The 22,865-nt window shown below is 34.7% G+C and overlaps 1 protein-coding gene across 2 annotated transcripts in view; it reads right to left on the bottom strand.

Annotated features, from left to right (window-relative positions):
- GREM2 (gremlin 2, DAN family BMP antagonist) overlaps nucleotides 1-22,865 on the bottom strand; it is a 121,293-nt gene that overhangs the window by 57,784 nt on the left and 40,644 nt on the right. The window contains exon 2 of one of the 2 annotated variants that reach the window (XM_008074012.2): nucleotides 21,129-21,174. The exons of the other annotated variant lie outside the window; for it this stretch is intronic. The gene's annotated coding sequence lies outside the window, so the exon portion shown is untranslated. The remainder of the gene's footprint in view (nucleotides 1-21,128; nucleotides 21,175-22,865) is intronic. 2 annotated transcript variants of the gene reach the window in all.

Consider the following 22,865-nt stretch of genomic DNA (forward strand, 5'->3'; position numbering starts at 1 on the left):
TTTCTTCTTAAACCCCACAAATCTTTCCTGATTCTTCAGATTTAATTTCTTGGTCAACTATATTCCTTAGAATTGTGGATGTATTTCTCCTAAAGCTCTTATCATACTTAGGTATATATGTATTATTTTTGTACAGAAATCAAAAGCTTTAGGTTTGCATTGATGGAGAAATGATGTTTCCAATAATATATATATATAAAGTATAAATTGATTTTCGCAAAAATTATATGAATCCATTTTAAGATATTGATAATTTGAAGTAATTGTAAGACTTTTAGTAAGAGGTATCTAATTGTAGATAAAGGTGAAGAATGAGTTCAAGACTAAAGATTTGGGAAAGGTGTCCTTTTAAGCCATGAGAATGGATGAGATTCCCAAGAGGAATTTTTTTTAAAAGTCTGTGAATAATAAATGTTTCAAGGAAGGAATGAGGGGAAAAAGTAAAACAAATCAATTTTGTTTAAAAAAGAAAATTTCAAAGGTAAAAAGATAATTAGTTCTATGTAGAAGCATAAAAACTAAGTAAGGAAAAGGATTTTAGGAGAAGCTATGGAGTAATGCAGAAGAATCACAACTGAAAAAAAAAGAACTTTGGATTTGTTAGTTAAGAGGTCATCAATTACCACTAAAAAGATCCAATCAAGGAATCATTCAAAGTCAGATTAGATGGTTAAAAAGTATTAATAAAATGAGAAGTACACAAATCGAGAATGGTAGCAGAGTGAAGATAATACCTTACTTGGTTAAACTAAAAAGAGGAAACCCAGTATAGAGTCAAAGATGAAGGACACCACCAAAAAAAAATAGTGTGCATCAGGAAGTGTAGACTTCAAGAGATTATGAGAATTCATGGGACTGAGATGATTAGAGAGGAGGCGTTGGTCTTGAGAAAAAGGAGAAGCAGTTTCTTCTCTGAGGTAAGACAGAAGAACGAGACATCCATGAAGCTCTGGATGCGTGCTTGAAGATTGTGAGAAAGATGTGGCTCTGAGTGAGGAGAGCTGGCAAGGAAGAAAGAGGAAGGTTCAGATTTCATTTATGGAAAGTGGTGTGGCTGGCAGAGGAGTGGGATCTCATAGAACAGATTCTGTAGGCAAGATAAGATATGATTAAGGGATGAATTAAAGCCATGGGGAGTCAGGTGAGTTTACAAATTAAAAATTTGTAAAGAAACTCATGGCACAATTTCCTGCTTTTTCTCCGGCAATGCTCAGAAGACTGAGTGAAATGTGGGTATGACCCAGGACTGAGAGCTGCATAACTAAAGGCCAAGTGATGAGATTTGATGTGGGGAGATTTGGGAGTAATGGGGAAATGGATTAGGACAAAATGTAGCATTAACTGGAAATAAGAAAAGATGACTCTGTTAGAAGTGAGAGACGGAAATAGAACTCTAGTAAATATCTTCAATAGTCAGCTTATACTCGGATTTCTTGCTATATAATGACATTTCCTTTGCTATATTTACATTGGATATTGATCTGTTGGGTCAGTCTGAAAGATTTTAATGATATTTTTGTTACAAATTGACTAATTCAAAATGGCTTTCATTGAATATTGCAATGTTGTGAATGATCAAAAGCCAATAATATGCTGACATATTAATGGCAATAAATGGACATTTTCAAGCATCCCAAGCTCATATTCTTTAAAATACATCTTCCACATATTTGGACATATTGCAATTACTATAGCAGGATCATGAAGATCAATTAGGATGGAAACTTGGACTTAAAAGGGATAATGATTTTGAAAAAAAAAAATCTCTCATGGCCAAAAGAACTCACTGAAAGTTTTCTATCATGGGCTAAATATTTCTGGATGTTCTTTAATTTGATTTATTCTGTTATATTCTGAAATTGGGCTGGTTTCTCATCTTCTCCATGCTTCTGTGGAGCTGATCCAAGCACAGAGTCTACTTTTGCACTGGAAGAGACATTGCATTTGGAGCTTCTCCAGGAGGGTTCAAAGTAAGATGAAACATTGCTTCTTGGGAATGAAATGACTTTGGATCACAAATCCCTGACATCTGGGGGAGAAAAACTGATTGATTTGCATTGAAAACTATGTTCAGTGAAATATATATATTTTGAGTATTGGGGTCTGATTTGTCATTAAACTTAGTTTTATAAATGAGCAATTGAATGAGGTGCACTTAAAGTGTAAGCACAAGTTAGAATAAAAAAAAACAAAACTAAGAATTTTTTCTTTCTTTTTGCCTTCTTAAATGTTGAGTTCAGCTATGGAGAAATGAGGAAAAACATCAGAAAGTTATAGTTTCTTAAAGAAAGAAGGAATCCTAAAGAATATGCCACCTGTCCTTACAAACTTTGTAAACAGAGAAACCAACTTCATGCAAATAACAGGATGTGTCTAAGATTACATCCCTATTTAAGGAATAAGCCAAAACCATAGGCCAGCATACTCCATTGAACTACTGTACATTGAATGTAAGTTTCTCTTAGCCTATGTAATTCATTAACTGGATGACCTTTTATAGAGAACATAAATTGTTCTTGTAGCAACAGCATTAAGATCCTAGGATATATGTGACGGTGAGATGACTCTTAATCCAGCCCTCTGCCATCAGCAATCAGCTGAATTAAAAATATTCAACTAAAAGTGTTTCTTATTGTTATATTTCAAAGTCTTTCCAGAGTATAGGAGCTTTTATTTCATTTTTACAAGTCCCACACTTTTCTAAATAGAAAGGCAGTTTTTGGTGGAACATGAGGATTCTTAGGGCAAGTTTCAGGAGAGTTGGTCTCCGTGTAGAGAGTGTAGAGGTGTACATTACAGAGGTGTAGAGTGTGAAGTGTAGAGGGAGTTGGTCTCAGTGTAGAGAGACTGGGTGATGCAAGACCAAGCCTTCCAAACCTCAGATTTGTTGGTTGTAAATACAGAATGATAACATCCTTCTAGCCTACTTTGATGTGGGGGTGCCTCTTATGAAATGCTAAAGTTGAAAGTTCTTGAGACATGCACATGTAAGGTGATATAACATTAAAACATTCTTTCTAAACGATTGAGCTCTTCTTCTCTTGTGTAGCATTCCATGGATGTTAAGGGTAGTTAGTGATCACATTCTATATATTTGAAGGCTCCTAAGCTCATTTAAGGCATTTCTTCCCCGTGTTTTGCATTTCTCGCCTTAAGTACCAGGAAAATATCTTCTAAGAAAGGAATTCAGTGGTATTTCTGGCAGAAACTCTGTATTGGAAATTGCATGTGGCAACCCGATCTTGACACGCTTTGATGCCAAAAAGCATTAGAAGTCTGTCGGAAATCAAAAAGACTTTGAAAGTGACCCCTGAATTAAAAGTGGGACAACTGGTCTTTTAAGACATTGAATAAAGCTACACAGACTCAATGGGCTTTATTGAGAGTGTAGCATAAGCAGAAGAAAGTACTTTCCAGCTTGACCACTCTATTGCTTATAAGGGACAGCTAGCCTGAATGTGGAAGGTTAAGCTATTCAATTCTCTTGCGTTTGGGCTGTGTGCAGCTTTCAGGATCATAGGGAAAATTATACATGTAACTTTTTATTGCCATTTCTCTATTCCCTGTGAGTCAAGTTATATGAATTTCTTTTGATATCCTTATTCATGTCCCCTATATACCCATCAACCTGTCAGATGCATACAAAGCTCAACTCAACATGAAATATGAATGTTGACACAATCTGACTGTTCCCCACATTTAGCTAGGCACAAGATCCCAACTAGCCATCATAAACGAGCTCACACACTTTAAACAGTTAACACTTCAGGTTTAATGCAGTGTGAGGTCTCAGGCTTGCCACTGTTTATTTGTATAATGAATACTTCTGAGACCAATTGAAATGAAATGTATTTGGAGAAATATAAAGAAATCCTGTGCATGTGTGTATAAATAATCCAAAGGAGAATTCACATTCCTCAATGGATAACATCTGAACTCTTATCTTTACAGAATTTGATTTTCTTAATTCTCCTCATAAAGTTCCATGGAAAATAATGCACAGATTTATAGAGAATGGGAATCTGGTTTAGAATACACAGATCGAAAAAAAAAAGTAAAAGCAAAAAGCCAATCCCAGGTACATATGGATGAAATCTCCAGCAAAGAATGAGTAAACCAGCCCTGACTGGTTGAAGGACTTGTTCATGTTTCATGAGCCCCCAAAATGCTCCTTGCTTCTGGGGCTGCTTGTATCATCAGCCCCTGACTTGAATGCTACATGCATTAAAGTGTTATCTTCCTCTTTGCATCATTTTGTTTTCCTTGATCATGGAAGGAAGCAGTGACCTGTAATCTATCACTTTCTGGGTTTTTTTTTTTTTTGTGACCAGTCTCTAGAGCTCTTCCTCAAATATGTACCACGTAAGGTCCCAGAAGGAAGCGGATGCTCTTTGAAATTAACTGGGAATAGCTCCCAGAGCAGAGGACTACCACTGCCTTATACAAATGGAACTACTTTGAATCTTGTGCCAATCTCCACAAAGTCAGTAAAGCCACATAATACAGCAAAATGGAGTTGGGAGTTTTAAAATGCATTTATCGTAACTCAAATAAAAGGGAGAAAAGTGAATGATTCCACTTGATCTATCTTTTGCAGAAGGGAAAGATAGAGAATTTTTTTTCTTTTTAATCCTCTAAACTGAGTCATCAAAGACACTTGATTCATAAGTTAGGAATAAACTCATAAATACTGGAACAATCTAAAGTAAAATTACATATAGAAAACTGTATTTTACGTGTTTTCCTCATTCCCTTTGTGAAGTTCCTATCTGGACTCCTTCTTTCCAAAAAGTAATAATTTACTGGCCACCCAATGCTGCACTCTGCATTAATCCTTCTTAGAGCTTAAACCTTTGATAAACAAGCAAGCACAATAAACCAACACCTGAATTTCTCAATCTGCTATCATCTTCCCTTGTCCAAGTGAAATGAACGTTCCCATTTCACTGGGTTAGCTCATTCTTCTCTGCTAAGGGTGTCTTTAGATAAGTGTGTGTGCCTCTCCAGGTAATATATCTCAAGTTTAAAAAATAATTTGAGACAATAACAGCACTAATGAGAATTTAGTGACTCTGGAAGAGCAGTGAGAAAGATATGAAAAACTGAATGAATGAATGAAGAGATGAATAAATTGGTTAATCTAAAAATATTTCTCAATCACCTATGTGCACAAATAGTGCCAGGCACTAGAACTACGAAAGGGAACTAAACATATATGTTTCCTGGCTTCCTGGAGCCTATATGAGAACAAATAACATCAAGATAGGTAAACAATTTCTCTGGCTTGGTTAACTCAAATAAATCAGAGTAATTTCCTCCTCCTGGTCGCATAAGCAATTCTCTTGCATTGTATGTCTCATGTAGCATAGCATCTCACATAGAAGACTAGTCAATAGAAACAATCATCTTGTGCCTTTTATTATAACTATTGACAAATATGCTTTAGTCCTTCTTCTCTTGATTTTTCTTTCATTTGATTTTAGGTTCTTTTTAAATTTAATTTTTTTTCTTTTACTCACTAGTATACAAACAAAGATAGTTTCTTTTTAGAAAAGTAACTGGATCTGATTTATCTCTATCTCTAATAACTGTCAAAATATATTACAAGTAACTAAATAAAATGTATATATTTTAAATTTCTCTGTGTGTGTATGTGTTTCTCAGAAGAGTGATCATCAACAAGAATCTTATAAAAGGGGAGAAAAGGGTATTTTTAATTTCAAAAATTCCACCAACCAAGATTAATGTTCAGATTTTAAAAATCTCTAGTTGATATCAAAAGAAAAGTAGGATTGCATGTTATTCTTGAATAAGCTTAGTAAATAAAAAAGAAATTTGTTCATGTTCTATAATTTTCAGATTGCACAAAGTTTCCTGAGTTCTACTCATCAATTCTCAGTTCCAAGTTGGGATATTCCTAAGAATGTCCAGGCTTCAGCTCAAGGAACTTAGGCAAGTAAAAATGTAAACAGACAAACGTGGGGTTAGTTCAGTGTCATACAAACACATTTGCATAGGCAGAGTACCAGCAATTTTTAAATCATAAAAAATGGCAATTTTTACATTGTCACAAAATAAACAAAACTGGGATTCAAATTTCACAATTTACCCAATGATTTTCATGTATTCTTAATAGTTTTTATCTCATTCCAATCATTACAGCATGTTTTTCTTCTCTGGGAATTTGAGTTGGCAAATCTTGTCCCTTTTTTTCCACTTCTCCCCATTAGTTATGCTAATGTTAAGAATTGAATATAATTTAAGAATTGTGACTATATCTTGCAAGTATTTTATAATGTTGAAGAATGTAGTATTTAGGGGCAGATAGATCTGGGTTCAAGTTTCTTTCTGTTTTTTTTTAAAGTTAGATTTATTGAGAGGACAGAAAAGCTCCCAGAATGGGAGGGGACCTAAGGGGTTTGCCCTGGGTTCAAGTGTAAATTAAGTGATCTTGAGTAAGTTATTTTTCCTCCTTAGCCTTGGTTGTCATATCTGTAATACTGGATTGTCATAATGGCTGAATATAGTTAATATACTATAAAACATTTAGCACTGGGCCTGGTACAAAGTATAAAGCCCAAAAGCATTAGCTATAATTTTTGGCTATGTGAAAATGAATGAGTAGATGTGGTTTTTAAAATTGGCATAAATAATTTAAATATTTGTAAAAAAAAAATTTAAGAGCAAGTAAATCAGAGCCAAACCAGATAAAATGAAACTATAGCAATGTTCAACATGCCCTCATACTGCCTCTGAGAATAGAAATGAATATTGTGCATTAACTAGAATTGAATGCGTACACTGGGAAATGTTGGTGTCATACATATTTTGAATGTAGATGATACAGTTAGGAGAAATATATCAGGAGATCAAGAGATAAGTGTAAAAGGGAACTTCCATGATTTGAGAGTTAAAAAAATTTGTACTGGAAAGATATTTAAAATATGTTATCCATTAGCCATTCACTCCACTATCCTTGGAGAATAGCATGATTGGAAACAGATGCAAAAACTGCAGTTAATTCATAATTCCCACAGAGTAGACAGATTTTAATTGCCAAGATATTTTAGTCACCTTCGATTTAATAGCCTGTGGCTTCTATTTTTCCTTTTGGTTTTATTTTTCTAAGATATGACAAAAATTAGTTTTGTGACACCTCCTGGCAGTTCACAAGTGTTTCTAGTAGAACGTATCCTAATAAAGTGTCCGAAATAATACTGAAAATAATGAGAGATTGATTTTAGTCATCATTTATTAACAAACTCTGCTTTTCTCTGTCATTAGATTACAATACCCTCCAGTTACTTTATATGATACATCCACTTAAGTTATGTTTGATATTTGAAAACTAAATAAAATCATGGCTAAAATTATAAATCAAAACAAATTTTAATAAAATCCTTTTAATTGTTCCTTTTTTTTTTTTGCAGATTCTAGAATATGAAATATCTGACAATTTTTTGAAATTTTGTCAAACAAATAAACAATACAAATCAAAGTGGGTCTTTATTTAAAGACAGGAAATGAGTCGGGCTCCGTGGCTCAAGCCTGTAGTTCTAGCTAGTTGGAAGGCTGAGGCAGAAGGATTGCCTGAGCCCTGCAGGTTGAGGCTGCAGTGGCTGTGAGCAGTGTGCTACTGCGTTCCAGCCTGGGAGATAGAGTGAGACTTCAACTCAAAAAAAGGAGAAATTAAAAAAATAAAGACAGCAAACTGAAATATAAAAACTGCCACTGCATTCCAAAAATCCATTAAAAGACAGTGAAGATACTAAGAAAAGGAAGATGACTAAAAGAGAGAGATAGAAAATCCAAATGGACAAATAGTAGAAGACTCAAAATTTTGGAGGCTTCAAGGAGGGCCATTGGTAATTCTTTAAAAAGCATAACCAGCAGAGATGTAGTAAAAAAGAAACTGAGAGTCAGGCTTGGTGGCTCATGCCTGAAATCCCAGTGCCGAGGAGGAAGGATTACTTGAGCTCAGGAGTTTAAGACCAGCCCACGAAACATAGTGAGACCACGTACTTACAAAAATTAGTTGAGTGTGGCAGCACACACCTATAGTCCCAGCTAATCAGGAGGCTGAAGTGGGAGGATCACTAGATCCTAGGAGTTTGAGGCTGTAGTTATCATGCCATGCATTCCAGCCTGGGTGACAGAGTGAGGCTCTGACTCAGAAAAAGGAAAGAAAAGAAAAGGGAAGAAACTAAGTGCAAATGAGGGAGACTCAGAGGCACAAAGTGGTTGGTTAAAGATCTGTTTAGGAAGAAGCCATAATTCCAGCACCCCTACCTCTTTGTGTGGAAGGAGACTGTCCCACTCCAGAGGGTGATACATAGTTTTCTGCTAAATATATACACATATATTGTACACATGCACACAATGGATGTGTGTATACAAATATTTATTCTTTGGAGATAATCAAAGCAGGTCTCTGGAACATAGGACCATGCTTAAAAGTGAAATTATGGGCCGGGTTCAGTGGCTCAGCCTGTAATCCCAGCACTTTAGGAGGCGGAGGTGAATGGATTGCCTGAGCCCATGGGTTCAAAACCAGCCTGGGCAACTTGGCGAGACCTCATCTCTACAATAAATCAAAAATTAGCCAGGCATGGTAGCACACGACTGTAGTTCCAGCTACTTGGAAGGCTGAGATGGAAGGATTACGGAGTCCAGCAGGTCGACACTGGGGTGGCTGTGAGCGTGCCACTGCACTCCAGCCTGGGTAATAGAGTGAGACTTCAACTCAAAAAAAAGAAAAACAAAATGAGGTTATGTAATAAGACAATTGAACAAAACTTTGAATACTGAAATCCCCAGGCTTCTTCCCTCAGCTCAGCTTCCATTACTCTGTAGTAAAGAGTAAAGAATATACTCCTCAGCCAGGATAGAATGAGTCTTTCCAGAGAAGTCTACTAGCACCATGAGGAAAAAATGGCCTACCAATACTGGCTTTGGAGCCTCCCCCAAATAAAGAGCAAATTAGCTCACTCTGTAATATATTCTATAGTCATTAAGTCTACTCATTAGCAATGTGGTTCAAGTAAGTAGTTTAGTGCTCTAATTTTAAATACAGGGCATAAACTGCCAGGCATCAATCAGCAGACATCTGAGGAATTGCTAACATTACAGACAAAGCCCCAAGAAAGATAACCAAAAGGCAAAAACAACACAAAGAGAAATATTCAAGTAGAAAAAATTCAAAATCTTATAAAAGATAAGAGAATTCTTTGAGAGATAAGAAAAGTATTGTACCTATGGGGAGAAAAGAAAGTTACTAAGAAGGAATTATTTAGAGAATAAGAAAGAACTTTTGGAAATTTAAAAATAAAATAGAAAAAAAAAATTGGACGAAAATTTGAAGAAATCTTCACAAACAAGACAAAACAACAAAAGATGCAAAATAGAAGAGTGATGGCAAAAAAAAAAAAAAAAAAAAATTAGAAGACTACTCAAAATGTCCAAAATGTGAATAAAAGGAATTACAGAAAGAGAGACCTCAGAAAGCAGAGGGGAGAAAATCAACAGTCATTAAAGAAAACATTTCAGCACTAAAGAACCACCAATATCCAGCATTATAAATTAAAAATACATCACAAAGCATATTGTTATTAATTTTGAAAAGTGGGGTCAAGGAGTAGATTCCAGAAAGGGAAAACAAACAAATAAAGGACAAAAATAGTGATTACACAAAAACCAAGAATAAAAACAGCATTGAATGTCTCAACAGCCATACTTCAAGCAGAAGACATCAGAGCAAGGACTTCAAATTCTGAAGCAAAACTAAATTTTCAAACTGAAATTCTCTTTCAAATTACTAAATCTATTAGAATGTATTAATCCATATTTTTCAGACATGCACATTCCAGGAAATTTAATCTTCCAAGCGCCCTTTCTAGGGAAGCTGCTAGAATGTGCTACAGCAAACTAAAGAGGAAAACAAGAAAGAAGGAAAAGGACTCAGCACCAGAGGCAGCATTTGATGAAGAGATCTAAGATGGCTACCACACAGTTGCCAGGAAAGCAACCACTAGGATTGAGGCAGCTCAGGGGTACTGCCCCAGGAAGATAAAAATAAGAGAACAGTGACTGTGATTAAAATATCAATAGGTGATCATGCAACTAATGGACAGTTTGAGGCTGAGAAAAGTGTAATAGAAAAAACAGGAAAGATAGAATTATTAATCCAGAGAAGATGAAAAGTTGTTTGTGAAGGAAAAACTGTTAACTGATAACTGCATTACATGATTCCATTGTGAATCATGCATACATATTTATAATAATATAAGAAGTTAAAATGTATCTAACCAAAATGTCGGTATTGGGAGGATGAGTGCATGGGATATGTGTGTGTGTGTGGGCAGTGATCGTGATTGGCTTAGTGAGCGTGAGGTGAAACAGCTCAATTATCATCTTCCATGTGGGAGTTGGTAGACAATGCCAACAATTATAAAATTAAGATTTCGTAATATATGTGTGTTAAATAGGGAGACAGAGGTAAATATCCAAAGAATCAGGTAGAAACTTTAAGAGTAATTGCCTTTTGGGAGCTGAAAATTTGAGGTTGGGTTGGAACAGAAAATTGTGCCTCTAAACTATGCAAAAACAACTTTGACAAAATAAAAGGGAAATCTTGAAAAGGACAGAACCCCGTAAAGCATATATGACTTTCCAATTACATAAGTAGAACATTAACTATGGAAAGGAAATATAAGACAGATAAAGATGACAGACAGAGGAAGCTTGGAAAATTCTGCGTTAGAATTACACCCCTGATAATTTATGAGCTACACTGATTACTATTAATGAGAGGGTAGGGATAGCACCTGAAAAACGGGAAAAGCCTTCCTTGGGTGCCACATAATTGGCCAGACCAATGATTCTCAAACTTGTTAGTCTCGGAACACATATTGCTCTTTAAATATTACTATTATTATTAGTTAGAGACAGGTTCTCACCCTGCCATCCAAAGTGTGATGGCATCATTGCAGTGGCACAATTGCGGCTCACTGTGACCTCAAACTCCTGGGCTCAAGTGATCCTCCAGCCTCAACATTCTGAGTAGCTTAGACTGCAGGCACATGGCACCATGCCCATCTAACTTTTTAGAAAGTGTAGAGACAGGGTCTCACTATGTTGCCTAGGTTGATCTCAAACTCCTGGCCTCAAGTTGTCCTCCCACCTCAGCCCCCTAAAGTGCTGGGACTACAAGTATAAGTCCAAGCCCAGAATTAAAAAATTATTAAGAATCCCAAAGAGCTTTTGTTTCTATATGGTTATAGCTATCATATGAGAAATTAAAATAAAAAATATGTATTAGTTCATTTTAAAATAATGGTAAGAAACCCATTTGATATTTTATGAAAGGGAACTATATCACCCCTCCCCCCAAAAATTAGAAGAATGGCATTCTTTTACATTTTGGCAACTCTCTTTAAATTGAAAGCTTAATGGAAAACAACTGGATTCTCATAGTTGCTTCTGCATTCAATCTGCTGTGTTATTTTAGTTGAAGTATATGAAGAAAATTTGGTCTCACACATATATGTAATGATCTAGCATTTCTAGTATTGTGCTTATTCTTTGGTAGTACACCAAAACTTGACATGAAATAAATGAAGGGTCAGTTGAAATGTGAACTTAAAGCTATATTAATGGACTTCTTAAACTCCGTTACATTAAAATCCATTGGTCTACCATGCATTTTGGATGAATCTTTCACATAAGCATGATTTTATAATCTCACACATTATCTTACTGAATAGCGCAGGTCTTCAAAATGTTGATACTTCTATTATACAACACAAAAAAAATCAGTCATTAGTATCATGCACCAATCTCATCAGAAAAGTCTTTAAGTACTGACAAGCTATAAAGACAAATATAATTTTCCAAACTTGTTTTTTGGAAGGCTTAAATTTGCTTTATTACAAATACTGTCACTTGTTTTCCTTGAAGTGACAGGCTCATTTTGTTAAACTTTGAGAAAATGTCTCCCAAATATCCATGTTGGAATAACCACAGTTTGTCTGGCAGTCATTCTTTTCATAAAAATGTTCCATGAGACATGGTGTTCAATGGTACTCAATATGTCCAACTTAATTGCACAAGTGCTTTTATCTTGAAACAGTCATGGTGCTTCAGTGTGCAGCAGGAGTGCTTTATGCAGTCTGTCACAGTGAATAGTAAAAAGATATCTACTCAAAGTCAAGATTTAATAAGGTTAAGAATTTTTACTGCTGTCTGAAGAATGCCCTTAAGTGAAACTGCCAGTTTCTTTTTTCTGAAATTGCCTGGCAAAAGTATGCAACAACCAGCATAGTTGAGTGATACTGCCACAATGGGTGCTCAGATACCATCAGTTTTACCTGCTGCTGATTTTATACCATCAAGGTCAATGGCAACATGGTGAAAAAGACGGTCTTCCCGTGACCTTGTGGACACCCATAAAGTGTCTCAGGATGACTTCTTGGCTAATTTGTAAGCTCCTTGAGAAGAGGGTTTGATTCTCACTGTTCTTTGTTTCTCTGGGACTGTGGTGCATAATTGATGGCCAAAAAATGTATGAATTGAACTAAACTGAATGAAGAAGATAATTAAATGAAACAATTACTCATGTGGAGAAAACAATGAGTAAATTAATGAAAGAACAAGACGAGGCGGACCCTCAGAAAACAAGTTGAAATTTCTATATATGGGGGGAACCCCAAAAGCAGAGAATTTATTTATAAAATATTGTATATTTACTTTTACATGTTTAAACTTCAGTCACCTTCTAAGTACTCTTCATTTGACGTAATACACCCAGTGAGATGCTTTTCCCACTGCTCAAAGCAGTTTTTGAACTTGTCAATTTTGATGTCTTTTAGTACTTCTGCCATTTGTTGTTTCACCTCTTCTTTCACATCAGCATGGAGGGGCGGGTCATGCTGTTTTTTGGTCAAATACTGCTGAACACTCATCACAGTATAGGCAGATGTGCTCATAAATCATCCATCATGATATGGACAAATACACTGAAGGAATCTCAAAAAATAAAATAAAATAAAATAACTGAAGCCAAATGCAGCCTCTTACAACAACGCTAGCTACTACACTGATGCCAATGGGTTCCTAGAACATATACCTAGTTGAGGAAGCCTGTACTACAAGGGGTCCGACCTCCAAAATATAATTCCATTTTTTAGGGGGTCCTCTTTGTATTACTGTGTTTACAATTTTTCTTCAAACCCAGCATCCCCTATCCCCCAGCTGGCCTATAGAAAAAAGCAGCACAAAGTCAAGTTTTGTGAAGTCCTCCCCATTTAGCAACAGCCAGTGTCTCTATTTATGGCCCTTTTAAAATATCTGGTGATCTAGTCCTTTTACAGGTAATATCCTTTCACTATCTCATAGCCTCTCTATTTTTTGACCTCCCTTTAACATCCACCTAAAATCCAAACATTTCCATAATGTGTCTTCTGATGACTTGATACCTAGTAATATATCTTATAGCTGGTCAACTGTTTAGGAAGTTTATGTCACATGACTTAACACCTTATAAGTAGAGGACTAGCAATTGATTGCAAGATGATTCATGGGTAATAATCCTATCTTCCTAAATTTCAAGTACCTGGAGTGTGGAAATGATCTCTTTCAAGGTGAGACTAATAAGTATGTGTGATTTGTGAACAAATCATTACTACATAATCTGTTATTTATTTTTTTCTTGCAGACCCCATAGTGTTTAATATGGTACAGGCTCACTGTAGGTCTTTAATAAATACTTGTGGATTAATTGAATGCAGAAAGCAAGGGTTGTTATTTGGAAGAAAGATTACCCACAAGGGAGTTAAAAGACTTGAAGGGCTGTATGTGGTAAGCTTGAACAGAACAAAGCCAAGTCAAGTTTGCTGGATTCTAATTTTACAACTAATTTCCATTACATTTTATTTGCCTGACCTAATAGGCTCAGGAAAAAGATAGAAATAAAGAATATAGTTAAAAAGAATAAGACCTTATTCCACATCTTTAAAATAAATTTTTTTTTTAAAAAATTAATATAGCTAAAGTAATAGATGCAAAACCTGGGGTATAATAGGTGATTGATAAATAATCACTACTATCACTAATAAAATTATTTAAAAGAAAAAAGAATAAGAGTTTTTGGTTCCATAAATAAACTACTTCATATTACATAACTCTTTTAATAATATTATAATTATATTTTCTCAGAACCAATCATTTTAATGCCCTGATAAAAAAAACTTTCATGAAAAGAATTAGAGACACTTGCCGAACACTGAGAAAATGTTGTCATCAATCACACAAAATAATCCTTCACTTTAAAAGAAAACCTGCCATTGAAACTATGAAATGGAAAATATTTATTGAATACTGTATATTTATTGTATATTTAATCCTCCCAACAAATCTTCAGCATAGATATTATTATTTCCAATTAAAGGAAAAGTAACTGATACCTAGAAAGAATAAGGAACTTTTTCAAAATTACAGAGCCTTAACTTGTGGGTTCAGCATTAGGAACCACTGCAGTCTGAATTACATTCGCCTTGTAAAGCCACTTCTTGTTTTAACAAGATGTCAAATAAGTGGCCTGATGAAAAAATGACTAAGCAAATGTGTTACAAGTTACTATGTGAATAACTTATTATTAATTCAAATCTTCTTTACACAAAGAGGAAAATGCAACATTTTCTGGATGAAGTAGGTATTTGGGGTGATGGTGGTTATTTGGAGGGCAGGTGATGCAATCGCCCACTTGGTGCTGACTCAGAAATGTAGAGCAATGGTAAATATAAACAGATGGTCCCAGGGACCATTCCTTTTATGAACAATATTATCCCAACTCTACAAATCTACAGTTGTGGCAGTGGATGCCCTTTCACTACAGTCCTTTTACCTTGTCAGCCTAATGGAATGACTGAAATTGAAAAATGACAGGATCACTTGTAAACTTTATAAGCAGTCCTGCCTCTGAACCATTTTGTGCTCCCAGGGATTACGATTCCTACGCTAACAGGTGGTGTCAGAAAATCAAAACCGAATCCTCCAAGGGCTGCCTTGGTGTCCCGTTTCACCTTTCACTGTAGGTGTAATCCACGCCATTAGTTTAATATTTCTCTGTGGGAAACACACCAAGAGACAGGATCCTGGAGAATGTCCTGGGATTTCCAATAACTCTAGAGGAAATTATTTATATTTGACATAGGGCTTTCTCTTTACGATTTGCTATACAGACATTTGCGGAACTGAAAGGCTGCAGTGTGTGTATGTGTATGTGTGCATAGGAACATATTTGTTTTTAATTTAATGTGTCTTCACAAAGCAATTGAAGTGTGCTAGAAAATATGAAGACTTGTGACTGGAGAACACAATGCTCCTCGGGCTAAGTTCATGGTGGATGGACTTCTGTCTGTTTGTAACTGCCTATTAAAGAGTTAGAAGCAAGTTAGCAAAATTTGCTGTATGAATACATTCTGTATCATAATGGCATAACAAATTGATTTAGACAAGAACAGAATAGCTGAGGATGGAAAAAATGTCCTGAGCCCAGCTATTAATCCAAGAATGGGATAGGGTTGCTACCTTTTGTCTGAGTTTCCCAGGATGTTTAGTCAAGGGGACCCATGTGAACCTTACTTAGGTGGTCTCCATAACAACTGCTTAGGTGGTTGGTGACTACATCAATGGATAGAGCTCACATGACAGGTAGAACTAGGAACCTGGGTCATTTTGTAAATCTCTGTGCTAGCAGGACCACTTTTAAACTCACCTTCCCATTTCTTACCCACTTGTTTCCTTTAACCTCCCTTTGTATCTCCTGGCTAAACCTATAGGCGGACACATACCCAATGGCCTTTTAAGTTTCAGAGTTTGAGGATATATTAAAGGCAAGATCCCTAATGAGTACCCAAATGTTGAGATATTTAAAGTCACTTGTTTGGAGAGAGGTGACAATTTTAAGCTGTATCAGTCTGTATTTCCCCTCCCTTCCCTCCCTCAGAGGTAGGTTTAAGATAAAGTTAATGCAGTGTTACCTCAGGGCCCCCTAGGGGCCTACCAACATATGCACATGGTCATATGGTTTTGTAACTTCTTCAAAGATAAGGTGTATTACTGCAGTTGATTAATATGGAGTATCTTCCTATCCCAATTTGCCCTCCTGCACATTTTCCCTTGTGTTAGTTGACACTGTTGCGGCCATGGGCATATTTTATACTGTGCTTTTCATATCTAGGAGACTTGAGTTTGTGATACATTTTGGGGGTTTGGTAGGATGTGTTTGTCTGCTTGTTTATCTGAGACAGGGTTTCCCTCTGTTGCCTAGGCTGGAATGCATTAGAGTGATCATATCTCACTGCAGTCTCAAACTCCTGGGTTCAAGTAATACTCTCACCTCAGCCTCCCTAGTAATGGGAATTACATGCAGAAGCCACTGTGTCCAGCAAGGGAAGATGTATTTACATGTTTCATAGTCACCTGTGTTTATGGGTGAGTTAGACTTCCAGTACTGAAATGACTTTCAGGAACACTGTGTTGACTTAATTTTGTTGTTAGAGCTCTACATTTGAAATTTTAGATTTTGTTTCTTAAAAAAGATCAAAATTATGTAAGTTTTAAGTTCTACCAAACCTGTTTCTGCCTCTAAATTTCTTATATATGTCTCCTGGTATTCACTTTATATTAATATTTTATTCCACGTGGACAGAAGATAACTTGCTGTTGAATGTATGATTGTGGAATTGAGAGATTAGCTTTATGACACATTCTATGATAATTACACATTTTCTTTCAGGTCAGGAAAAGGTTCTATTCAGGAGTTATGCATGGTCTCTGTATATTTTAATGCTATATTGTCATTTACTTCTGAAATGGTGATATCAAATTAGCAGTATTAATCATTAAAATTAAGAGTAACTTCATCTTCCAAAATTTGACTATAATATTTTTTCATTGCACTTTGTATATTTATGTGAGGATGGATTCAGATATAAATATTACTTTACAAATTGTTTTGTGGGCTATGTTTTTACCAACATCAAAAAGTATCATCAATTAAAGCAAAGTTTCAGGGAGTTCATACCATTACTTTTACCTGTTTGGGTCAGTCACTCCAAATAAGTATATAAGAAATTATTCCTATTTATTGTGTCCCCCATAAACTTAATGTCATCAAATTATTATATGATTTAAGGTAGAGTCATCCTTAACTAAGAAAAGAGAACCCTGAATAATCATGTACTTTTTTTTTGTTGCAGTTGTTTGCATTGTCACAGATGAAGCCTAAATTATTTAATCTCTTCAAGCTTTTATGTTTTTCTTGGAAACCAGGAGCCTTTTTCTGCCTTTGACAAATGTACCATTAAACTTTAAATGATTTGTTAAAATGCTGAGAAAAACAAATCGCTCGAAAATCTTTCGAAATAAAATGTAGACTAGTTTTATACTAGATCACAAATTAAATTGAGGACTTCTGTTTCTGTACAAGGTGGAGTAAAGGGACTTAATTTATGCTCCTTCCTGAAACTACCAAAGCCAATGCCAAAATCCAAACTAAACCTGAACAAAACAGATGAAATATTTGAAACCAAAATGTTTAAGATACCAAATATCAGGAAACAAAGGTCATCTTCGGGAGATGGAAAACAAGCAAAGTGAACCCTATAATTGCCCCAGCTTACGTCTCTGAAAGAGTTTCTTGGTTGCATTGCAGGAGGAGGAACTCAAGTGGAGCCTGATAGGCCTCCTGAGTTGAGGAGATAAACTGAGATCTGGGGAGATTAAGGCAGCTAGAATTCTCAAGACAGAGCTTGTGAGAAGAGAGATCAATACAGAGAGAGAGAGAGCTCCAGAGATCTTCAGCCAGCCCTCCTCCGGTATTCAACTGAGAACTGATCAAAGAATGCATGTGAAGAAACTACTCGAGTCCAGGAAAAGAATTAATCAAATGAATTAGAGACCTAAAAGGATCAAACTTTTTTCATGTAACTTAACTGGTCCCCAGAACAAAACTCAATACTATTTTTTCAAACTACAAAAAATATTCAGTATCCAACTAGGTAAAATTCATAGTGTCTGGTATACAATCAAATATTACCAGGCATGCAAACAAAACAAAATGAACAACCCCCCTCCCCACAGGAAAATATAAACCATATTGAGTATAAAAAGCAATAAACAAAAACCAGCTAAGGACTGACACAAATAATAAAATTAGCAGAGAAATACATTAAAAAGATATAACTACATTCATACATTCAAAATTAAATAGAGACATGAAAAATATAAAAAGTAAAATCAAACTTCTAGAGATGAAAACTACAATATTTAAAATTAAAAATATTCTGTATAGGATTAATGGTAGAGTATATATTATAAATGGGAAGATTGATGAATTTGAAGACATGGCAACGCGAGCTATTTAAAATTTTAAAAAAGAGAAGAAAGAGTTTGGGAGTAGTGGCTCATGCTTATAACCCCAGCACTTTGGGAGGCTAAGGCAGAAGGATTGCTTGAACCCAGGAGTTTGAGACTAGCCTGAGCAACACAGTGAGACTTCATCTTTACAAAAACAAACAAACAAAAACAAAAAATTAGCTGGGTGTGGGGGTACATGCCTGTTTTTGTAGTGGCTCTTTTATCGTGCATAAAGTTGTATACTATCTCTTGAAAACAGACTGATAAGTTTAAAATGTGTACTATAAACCCAAAGCAAAGACTAAATAACAAAGGATTATAGCAATAAGCCAACAAAAGAGATAAAATGGATTCACAAAAAATTTCGCTCTAAAGAAAGCAGAACCTGCATAATGAATATTTGTATACCTAATCCTGAATTGTACCCCACATCTTTAAAATTGAAAATTAAAAAAAAAAATAAAGTGGAGCAAAGAAGACATAGGAAAAAATAATAAAAATAAAAAATTTCCCAGTTACTCAGGTGACTGAGGCAGAAGGATTACCTGAGCTCAGGAAGTCAAGGCTGTGGTGAGCTGTGATTATACCATTGCACTCAAGCCTGGACAACACAGTGAGACCTCAACTCAAAAACAAAAACAAAAAACACAAAAAGAGAAAAATAATTTTAAAAATTAAAAAGACACATCAGTGAATTGTGGGATAGCTTCATTTGGTCTAATATATGTATAATTGAAATCCCCAAAGGAGTAGGGAAGAAAGGAGAAGGTAATGGAGTAACATCTTAAAAGTTTTGAAATAAAAAAACACCATCAACCTTGAATTCTATACTCAGCAAAATGATCTTTCACAAATAAAACAAAATATAAATATTTTTTCAGATATATAAAAGCTGAAAGCATTCATTAATAGCAGACTCATACTATAGGAAATGTTAAATAAAAACCTTCATGTAGAAAGGAAATGACAGTAGAATTTTGGTCCCCTTCTGGTTCCCTCCCACTGTGGGAATTTTTATGTCCTCTCAATAAATCCTGCTTTCTCAAAAAAAATTAAAAAAAAGAAAGAAAAGAAAGAAAGAAATAAAGAAATTCTCATCTGTACAGAGGATGTAGAGCACCAGAAATGGGAACTGAGTAAATATATAAAACTTTTTCTTATTATGTGAATCGCTTTAAAAGATAGCAGACATTTTAAACAGACTTTAAAAATAATGTGTTGTAGGGTTTATAACGTATGCATAAATATAATATATGACAGTAATAGCATAAAGGCCAGAAGGGGAGAAATAAAAGTATACTATTTTAGGGCTCTTTTATCATACATAAGGTTGTATGCTATCTCTTGAAGACAGACTGTGATAAGTTAAAAATGTGTACTATAAATCCCAAAGGAAAGACTTAAGTAACAACAAAGGGTTATAGCAATAAGCTAACAAAAGGGATAAAATGGATTCCCAAAAAATTTCAATCTAAAGAAAGCAGAACCTGCATAATGATCATTTGTGCACCTAACCCTGAATTGTATCCCACATCTTTAAAACTAAAAATTTTTTAAAAAGAAAGCAGGAAGAAAATAAAGTGGAGCAAAGAAGAAATAGGAAAAATATGGGGAAAAAATGAGATAATAGACTAACACCTAACTCTACCAATTATCACATTAAATGTAAATGGCCTAAACAACCCATTTAAAGAAAGATATTGTCAGACTGGATGAAAAAGCATATGCTGCCCACAATAAATATACTTAAAATATAAGGACATACATAGGTTAAAAATAAATTATTGAAAGACAATATCTCATGCTAACACTCATCTAAAGAAAGCTAGAGTGGCATCTAGATTGCAAGAAAGAAGTAACACATTGTCTTTTTATTCTCAAATGACATAGTTGTCTATGAAGAAAATCTGATAGAACGTACCAAAAGGTATTAGAAGCACCACCTAAGTATTACAAGGCTTCAGGATAAAAGATCAATATGTAAAAATCAATTGTACATTTATGTAATAGAAACAATCATTTGGAAATCAAAATTTAAGAAATAATATCACTTAACAATTACAACAAAAATACGAAACACTTTGGAATAAAACTGACAAAAGATGTGCACATGTGTACACTGAAAACTACAGAATAATGCTGAAATTAAAGATGACTTAAATAAATGAAGAGACATATCTTATTCATGAGTTGAAATGCTTAGTATTGTTACAGTTCCAATTCTCCCCAGATGAATCTACTAATTCAATTCAATTTCAATAAAAATTCAAGCAGTTTATTTTGTAAATACTTACAAGATGAATCTAAAATTCATATGGAAGTAAAAACAGAATAGCCAAAGCAATTTTGAAAAAAAATAACAAAATATATAGATTAACACTGCTTTATTTCAAAACTTCGTAAGACTACTGTAATCAAGACAGTGTGTAATTAGAGTCATGATATATTAATTAAAGAAAAATAATAGTTATCCTTCCACTACGCATATTTGGACAACTGATTTTTGACAAAGTTAAAAAGCAATTCAGTAGAGAAAAAATAATATGGCCAACAAATAGCACTGGAATAATTGGATTTCCATATATGAATAAAAAGAGCTTTGATTTATACCTCAAACCACATACACAAACTTACTCATGGTGGGTAAAACACATCAATGTAAAACTTAAAACAATAAAACTTCTATAAGAAAATAAGAAAACATTTGTTACCTTGTGTTAGGCAAAGATTTCGTAGATATGATACCCAAAGCACAATCTAGAAAAGAAAAAATTAATAAATTGGACTTCATCAAAATGTAAAATGTCTGCTCTTCAAAAGAAAACTTGAAAGACATTGTTAAGAGAATGAAAAGACAAGTCAGAAATTAAGAGGAATATTTGCAGACAATATATCAGATAGGTGATTTATACCCAGACTATATTCTGAAGTCTCAAAATTCAGTAATCAAAAAGCAAAACGAACCTGGGCAAAAGATTTGAATTAGCACTTCAGTAAAAAAGATATACAGATTGCAAATAAACACACAATAAGATGCTCAACATAATTAGTCATTAAGGAAATACAAATTAAAACCACAATGATACCGACTGAATACCTACTGAAATGACTAACTTTTGAAAGGGTAAAGTATCAGGTGTTGGCCAGTATGTGGAGAAACTGGAACTGTTATTCACTGCTGATGCACATGTAAAATGGTACAACCACACTGGAAAACAGGTTGGCAGTTGTAAAAACAGTTAAACTTACACCTATCATATGATCTAATTACTCCACTCTCATTTAATCAAGAGAAAAGTATTTCTACGACAAGACTTGTACATAAACGTTTATAGCAGCTTTATATAACAATCCAAAGTCTCCAGCAGGTGAATGGATAAATTGTGGTAGAACCATAAATGGGAATACTACTTGGAAAACAATGCAAATAAAAGGATGAGCTATGGATACACACAACAACATGAGTGAATCTCAAAATAATCACCTTAAATTAAAGAAGCCAGACATACAGGATGATTCTATTCGTACAAAATTCTAGGAAATGCACCAGGCTATGGTAGAGAGGTATAGAGATTCCAGTGGTGCAAAAGGAAACTTCAAGGAGTGATGGCTATGTTCGCTATCTTTTTTTAAAAAAAAAATTATTGTAGAGACGAGTTCTCTCAGCTAAGCACAGCGTATTGTCTATTCTACTTCATTAAAGCTTTAAAAAAATGCAATTGAAACTTATGTCAATTCTGTATTGGGCTGTTTGCCTCCTGCTGGATTTTTGGCAGTTACATTCATGTGTGATCCACTATGATTTTACAGCTCAGTTGGAAATCTCTTATATTTACTGGATGCTTCAAGTGGTGTATGTATAAATGGAGACACTTATTTGATTATCATAGGCATTCAAATGCTTTTACTGGAAAACCTGGTGTTGTTAGGCCCATGATATTTTCTTTTTAAACCTAAAATAATTAGAATATGAGGGCTTTATGAACACATTTCAGAAAGTTGAGGAAACTCCAGCAAAAATTCAATAACACTCCTTTAAATAAAAGGCCTGAGACATTTATTGTCCACATACGTCAGTGTTCTATTAATTGAATTGTGTTTTATACAGGGGATCTTTAAAGTATCTTTCTGGAGAAGAGACTTCATTTGGTACAGATAATTCTATTTTGTAGTTTCACTACTTTACTGCCCCCAGTAAAGGCATTTAAAAATTGATGGTGTCAGGTGAATATGATCTAAGTAATCAGGTATTTGTAGATCATGTCACAAATCCTTTTAGAATGAATACATTAATTATCATCTGCATACAATACAATATTAAATTCCTTTCTGTCTTTAAAAAAAAAATCATTACTGTACTGAGACTAGTGCTCCTTACATTACAGTCGACTATGATTTAGATAGGAAACAGTGAATATAAGACAGGAAGAACTATCATATCCCGGTTA

This window comes from Carlito syrichta, unplaced genomic scaffold, assembly GCF_000164805.1.
Source record: "Carlito syrichta isolate Samal-C Ts95f unplaced genomic scaffold, Tarsius_syrichta-2.0.1 Scaffold316271, whole genome shotgun sequence".
NCBI classification, from domain to species: Eukaryota; Metazoa; Chordata; class Mammalia; order Primates; family Tarsiidae; genus Carlito; species Carlito syrichta.